This window comes from Nicotiana sylvestris, chromosome 6 (genome assembly GCF_000393655.2).
Source record: "Nicotiana sylvestris chromosome 6, ASM39365v2, whole genome shotgun sequence".
Lineage (NCBI taxonomy): Eukaryota > Viridiplantae > Streptophyta > Magnoliopsida > Solanales > Solanaceae > Nicotiana > Nicotiana sylvestris.
In genome coordinates, this window is record NC_091062.1 from 98,824,248 (window position 1) to 98,832,165 (window position 7,918).

A 7,918-nucleotide genomic window follows, 5' to 3' on the forward strand; every position below is an offset into this window, starting at 1 on the left:
AATATTGTCCTGAGGGTATAAAACCCCGGATTTCACATCGTTGTGCTATTTTGAGGTGACGCACACGCTAGCTGATGAGCGTGGGGTCGTGCACCATAGGGTATTGTGACTTAGTCTAACCCGTATGACTGTTAAGTCGCGTATTTGACTAAAACTGTTTGATATCATGTGTTTTGGAAAGTATTACCATGTTTTGGGCTGAATGCCATATTTGGGCCTCGTGCCAACTGTTTTGAACCCTTAGAAGATTTTTTTACTCCTATTCCTCACTATTTTGACTTCATAATTGAACTCATCCATGCTATATTCTACTATTTTCATAACTCCACCGTATTTTCTCCGTTTTTATATTTTTAAATGATATTTTGGTCTGAGCATCATGTGTTACTATTGCTCGAAGGGCTTGAGAGATTTCTGACAGAGTGAGGCTGAGAGACTGTACTGTGAGGATATCATGGTATCGGGCTGCGCGCCACAACATATGTACTGATTGTGATATATGAGAGGCCGAAGGCCTGATTTGTTATGCCACGAGATGGCTTGTGATAGCGCTTGGGATGTAGGAGCCCCTCTGGAGTCTGAACACCCCCAGTGAGCGCAGGTACCCAATGTGAGATGTGATATTCCCCGAGGGGCTATTGTTGTTTCATGTTGTTGCCCGAAAGGCTGATTACGAGTGACTGTGAGGTAGCCCGAGGGGCTAGTTTCTGATGATATCTTTCTCGAGAGGTTGTTTATGTTTCTATCCTTTTACTCATTATTTTCATCACTCGTTTGAATCTATTGAAAGATGTTTTAAAGGGTTTTTACTGAACTGAGTTGTTTTCACGAGTTTTATTGTTTTACTGCATTGTTCTAGACTTATACTATTTTGTTGTAGCATCTTGATGTGGATTAAGTATTTTCTTACTGCTCAGCTACCTTTACTTTTATTACTTATTGAGTTAGCGTACTCACATTACTCCCTGCACCTTGTGTGCAGATCCAGGAGTCTCGGGTCGCGATAGCGAGTGCTGATTAGTCTTCCAGCAGGCCTCCGAAGTTGACTAGGTAGCTGTTTTGCATTCGCAACCCAATGCTTCTCCTTCCTAATCTTATTTAGCTTTGTATTAGCATTGTTTCCAGAATATGTGTCTTTTTTTCTTGTTTTTGGACAAGTTGTAGTTGCTCATGGCTGGTGACACCCCGATGTCGGGTTGTGTTATATATTTTTCGTACTGTTTAAACTTATATATGGGATTTTAGCCAATTAAATGGTTTTAAATGACTTATTATGAACATATGGTTGGTTTTGGGGTTTATGTCGGCTGGCCTAATTTCACGATATGCGCCATCACGACGGGGGTCAGTTTTAGGGTTGTGACAAGTTGGTATTAGAGTCTAGGTTACATAGGTTTCACGATTCATAAGCAGGTTTAGTAGAGTCTCGCGGACCGGTGCGGAGACGTATGTATTTATCCTCAGGAGGCTACAAAACCTTAGGAAAGACTTCATTTTCTTGAATTCCTGTCGTGCGAATTTTTTGATTCTAGTACTAAACTTCTGTTATTCTATTCTCTCACAGATAATGAGGACATGTGCTACCGGTCAGGTTGGACGACAACCAATACCACTAGTTGTGGCCACTAGAGGCCGAGGACGCGGTCGAGGCCGTGGTAGGGGCACGGGTGTAGCCCGCACAGTAGTTAGGGCAGCACCTGCAGATCCACCAGCCACCCCAATTAATGATCAGGTCCTAGTTGTGGATGCTCTAGCAGCACCAACTCAGGCACCCGACTGTGCCTATTATGATTCCATGCCTTTAGAAGGCCCTGGCCTATATTCTATCAGTGTACATTGGCCTAGCTCGAGCGGTCTCAGTTACTATAGTTGCAGCTACTTCTCAGGCCGGGGTAGGCACTCACAATCCCGCCGCTCGCATACCTGAGCAGGTCATACAGGGACTTTAGACAGCGGGGGCACCTCCAGCCCAGTCGGTTACAGTTGTTCAGCATTATGTAACTCTTGTTATGCCACAGGACGAGCAACGTAGATTAGAGAGCTTTGGTAGACTTCAGCCTCTGACTTTCAATGGAGCAGAGGGCGAGGATGCCCATGGTTTCTTGGACAAGTGTCAGAGGATGCTTCAGACTGCGGGTATTTTGGAGATCAGTAGGGTCTCTTTCACTACTTTCCAGTTCTCAGAGGCTACACTTAGATAGTGGGAGGCTTACGAGAGGCATAGGCCGGTTGACGCAGCGCACCTTTCTTGGCAGCGCTTCTCCATTCTCTTCCTGGAGAAGTTTGTGCCTAAGTCTCGCTGAGAGGAGCTGCGCAGGCAGTTCGAGCAGCTTTGTCAGGGCGATAGATCGGTTACACAGTATGAGATGTGGTTCTCTAAGTTGGCTCGTCATGCGATCTGGTTGGTTCCCACAGATCGAGAGAGGATTAGGAGGTTTATAGACTTCAGCCTCCGACTTTCAGTAGAGCAGACGGCGAGAATGCCCAGGGTTTTTTGGACAAGTGTTATAGGATGCTTCAGACTGCGGGTATTTTGGAGACCAGTAGGGTCTCGTTCACTACTTTCCAGTTCTCAGAGGCTGCACTTAGATGGTGGGAGGTTTATAAAGGACTAGAGAGAGAGAGTATCTGGTGCTACCTTTGATGAGGTTGTTGACATAGCTCGATAGATTGAGATGGTTCGTGGTTAGGAGAGGTTTGAGAGGTAGTCTAAGAGGCCACGTGGTCAGGGTGGATTCAGTGGTACTCCTCATAGGGGTCAGTTTCACCAGAGGCCGTCCATATAGGCATGTTCAGTCAGCTTGCCCAGGTTATCGTGGGGCATCATCGGGCCATAGTTCTCATAGTTCTCCTCAGGGACATTCATCATTCAGTGCCCTTCCAACCCAGAGTTCGTCCTGTGCTCCATCAGTTCAGGGCTCTTCTATGCCACGTTCTTCTGCTAGTCATCCCGGTGCTAGAGATTCCCTTCAGTCCCCGTCTTCAGCACCAAGGAGTTGTTATGACTGTAGAGAGTTGGGTCATATGTGGAGTCAGTGTCTGCATCGTCTTGGGGGTTCATCTTTGCAGAGGAGTCAGCTATCGACTTTAGTACCAGTTACTTCACCACCCACCCAACCAGCTAGGGGTGGAGGACAGTCAGCTAGGGGTCGCCCCAGAGGGGGAGGTCGATCAAGTGGTGGTGAGGCCCATTTCTATGCACTTTCGGCTAGACCTGATGCTATTGCTTCAGATGCTGTGATTACAGGTATTGTCTCACTCTGCCACAGAGACGCCTCTGTGTTATTTGATCCCGGTTCCACTTTTTCATATGTGTCATCATATTTTGCTCGTTATTTGGATACGCCCCATGAGTCTCTTGTTTTATCTGTTCGTATATCTACTCCGGTAGGTGATACTATTATTGTGGATCGTGTGTACCGATCGTGTGTGGTGACTATTGGGGGTCTGGAGACCCAAGCGGACCTTTTGTTGCTTTGCATGGTGGACTTTGATGTGATATTAGGCATGTATTAGCTATCTCCGTGTCGTGCTATTTTGGATTGTCATGCTAAGACAGTGACATTGGCTATGCTGGGTGTGCCATGGATTGAGTGGCGAGGTTCGACTAATTTTGTTCCCATTAGGGTGATTTCATTTCTGAAGGCCCAGCGGATGGTTGAGAAAGGTTGTCTTTCATACTTAGCTTTTGTGAGAGATGTCATAGAGACTTCTAGTATTTATTGTGTTCCAGTAGTGAGGGATTTTCCCGATGTGTTTCCTGCATACTTGTCGGGCACGCCATGAGACAGGGATATTGATTTTGGTATTGATCTAGTACCGGGCACTCAGCCCATTTCAATCCCTCCATATAGTATGGCACCAGCGGAGTTGAAGGAGCAGCTTCAGGAACTCCTTGATAAGGGGTTTATTCGGCCTAGTTTGTCGCCTTGGGATGCGCCTGTTCTATTCGTGAAGAAGAAGGATGGCACGATGAGGATGTGAATTGATTACAGGCAGTTGAACAAAGTTACAATCAAGAACAAGTATCTTTTGCCTCGTATCTATGATTTATTTGACCAGCTTCAAGGAGTGAGATTTTTCTCCAAGATTGATCTACGTTCAGGGTATCACCAACTAAAGATCAAGGACTCGGATATTCTTAAGACAACTTTCAGGATCCTTTATGATCATTATGAGTTCCTTGTGATGTCTTTTGGGCTGACCAATGCCCCAACATCGTTCATGCATTTGATGAACATCATGTTTCGGCCTTATCTCCACTCGTTTGTCATTATTTTCATTGATGATATTCTGGTGTACTCGCGTAGTCAGGAGGAGTAAGAGGATCATTTGAGAGTTGTGTTGCAGAGATTGAGGGAGGAGAAGCTTTATGCAAAGTTCTCTAAGTGTGAGTTTTGGCTCGGTTCAGTGGCTTTCTTGGGGCACGTGGTGTCTAGTGAGGGTATTTAGGTTGATCCGAAGAAGATAGAGGCAGTTCAGAGTTGGCTTAGACCGTCCTCAGCCACAGAGATTCACAGTTTTCTTGGTTTGGCGGGTTATTACCGTCGGTTTGTTCAGGGATTTTCATCTATTGCATCACCCGTGACCAAGTTAACTCAAAAGGGTGCTCCATTCAGGTGGTCGAATGAGTGTGAGGAGAGCTTTCAGAAGCTCAAGACTGCCTTGACCATAGCTCCAGTGTTAGTTTTGCCATCAGTTTCAGGTTCATATACCGTGTATTGTGATGCTTTGAGAGTTCGTATTGGGTGTGTGTTGATGCAGGAGGGTAGAGTTATTTCTTATGCTTCTCGTCAGTTGAAGCCTCATGAGAAGAACTATCCTATTCATGATTTAGAGTTGGTTGCCATTGTTCACGTATTGAAGATTTGGAGGCATTATCTTTATGATGTGTCTTGTGAGGTGTTTACTGATCATCGTAGCCTCCAGCACTTATTCAAGCAGAAGGATCTCAATTTGAGGCAACGGAGATGGTTGGAGCTGCTAAAGGATTATGATATTACTATCTTGTACCATATGGGGAAGGCCAATGTAGTGGCCGATGCTTTGAATAGGAAGGTGGTGAGTATGGGGAGTTTGGAGTATACTCCTGTTGGGGAGAGACCTCTTGTAGTTGATGTTCAGGCCTTGGCCATTTGATTTGTGAGATTGGATATTTCGGAGCCCATTCGGGTATTGTCTTATGTGATTTCTCGATCTTCCTTATTTGATCGCATCAAAGAGCGCCGGTATGATAATCCTCATTTGCTTGTCCTTAAGGACAGAGTTCAGCACAACGATGCCAGAGATGTGACCATTGGTGATGATGGGTGTTGAGGATGCAGGGCCGGATATGCGTGCCCAATGTAGATGGGCTTCGGGAGTTGATTCTAGAGGAGGCCCATAGCTCGCGGTATTCCATCCATCCTAGTGCCGTGAAAATGTATTAGTATCAAAGACAACATTATTAGTGGAGGAGAATGAAGAAGGATATTGTGGGATTTATAGCTCGGTGTCTCAATTGTCAGCAGGTGAAATATGAGCATTAGTGACCGGGTGGCTTGCTTTAGAATATGGATATTCCAAAGTGGAAGTGGGAGCATATCACCATGGATTTTGTAGTTGGACTCCCACGGACTTTGAAGAAGTTCGATGTTATTTGGGTGATTGTGGATCGGCTGACCAAGTCTGCGCACTTTATTCCTGTGTGTACTACCTATTCTTCAGAGCGGTTGGCAGAGATCTATATCCGAGAGATTGTTCGTTTGCATGGTGTCCTAGTTTCCATCATTTCAGATAGAGGTACCCAGTTTACTTTGCAGTTTTGGAGAGCTGTGCAGAGAGAGTTTGGTACTCAGGTAGAGTTGAGCACAACCTTTCACCCTCAGACGGACGGGCAGTCCGAGCACACTATTCAGATATTGGAGGATATGTTGTGCACTTGTGTCATTGATTTTGGAGGGTCATGGGATCAGTTTTTACCGCTCGCAGAGTTTGCTTATAGCAACAGTTATCAGTTTAGTATTCAGATGGCTCCATATGAGGCTTTGTATAGGAGACAGTGTAGATCTCCGGGTTGTTGATTTGAGCCGGGTGAGGCTAGACTATTGGGTACAGACTTGGTGCAGGATACTTTGAACAAGGTGAAGGTGATTTAGAAGCGTCTTCGTACAGTGCAATCGAGACAAAAGAGTTATGCTGACAAGAAGGTTCGGGATGTGTCCTACATGGTTGGGAGAAGGTTTTACTGAAGGTTTCACCCATGAAGGGTGTTATGAGATTTGGGAAGAAGGGTAAATTGAGTCCTCGATTCATTGGGCCTTTTGAGGTGCTTTAGAGGATTGGGGAGGTAGAGTATAAGCTTGCTTTGCCACCCATCTTGTCGAGTGTGCATTCGGTATTTCATGTTTCTATTCTCCGAAAGTATATTGGCGATCTGTCTCATGTTTTAGATTTCAGCACAGTTCAGTTAGATGGTGATTTGACTTATGATGTGGAGCCAGTGGCTATTTTGGAGCGTCAGGTTTGAAAGTTGAGATCAAAGGATATAGATTCAGTGAATGTGCAGTGGAGAGGTTGGCCCGTGGAGGAGGCTACCTAAGAGACCGAGCTTCAGGTATGTTTCTTGACTCGTTCGAGGGTGAACGTTTGTTTAAGAGGGGGATGTAACGACCCGACCAGTCGTTTCATGAGTTACCGCTCCATTTTCCCTATTTCTGCTTCTTTATATGTTGTTCATCTATATTTCATCGTATCATGTTGGTTAGTTCGGGTTCGGAGTGGTTTTGTAGAAAAATGAGACGCTTAGTCTCTTAAGTTGGCCTTTTAATTGGAAAAGTCAACTGGAAGTTGACTTGTGATTAAACAATCTCGGAATTTGGTTTTTATGTTTCGGATAGGTTCGGGAGGTTATTTGGGACTTAGAAGCGTGATCGGAATGTATTTTGGAGGTCCGCAGTAGATTTAGGCTTTAATTGGCTAAATTGAAATTTTTGCATTTTCCGGTTGGTAGCAGAGATTTTGATATAGGGGTCGGAATGGAATTCCGGAAATTGGAGTAGGTCCGTTGAGTCATTTGGGACATGTATGCAAAAAATTCAGGTCATTCGGACGAGGTTTGATAGACTTTTTGGTCGAAAACGGAATTTGGAAGTTTTGGAACTTTTTAGGCTTGAATCCAAATGATTTGATTTTTTGATGTTGTTTTGAGTGTTTCGAAGATTGGAACAAGTTTTATTGGTGTTATGTGACTTGTTGGCATGTTTGGTGGAGGTCCCGAGGGCCTCGGGATGGTTTTGGATGATTGACAGAGAGTTTGAATTGTTGGAATAGCTGCAGAATTATCTGCTCCTGTTGTTTCCGCACCTGCGGATTGGGGACCGCAGGTGCGATGCCGCAGATGGGGGGAGGTGGCCGCAGAAGCGGATTTGGATCAGTTGGGGTTTGGCCGCAGATGCGGTGCATTGGGCGTATTTGCGGGATCGCAGGTGCGGTTCCTGGACACAGATGTGGCCCAAGAGGACTTGAGTGAAAACCGCAGAAGTGGTTGTTTGACCGCAAAAGCGGTACCACAGAAGCATGAAATGGGCCGCATGTGCGGTATCCCTAGGCTAGAAAGTATATAAGCCCCCCCCCCCTCGCGAATTTGGGTTGTTTTTCACCATTTTTATCCGGAATTGAAGCTTTTTGGGAGATTTTGAAAAGGGAATTCAAGGGAACTTCGTGGAGGTAAGACTCTTGGAACTAAAACTCATTTCTATGGTTTTATTTCACTAATAAGGCTTGAAATTAAGGGTTAAAATTGGAGAACTAGGGCTTGGAATTGGAGACCTTGATTTAGGGATTTGAGGGGTCGTTTGTGGTCGGATTTTGATGTATTTGGTATGTATGAACTCGTGAGAGTGTAAGGATTCTAGTTTTGTGATTTTTATCGAAATCT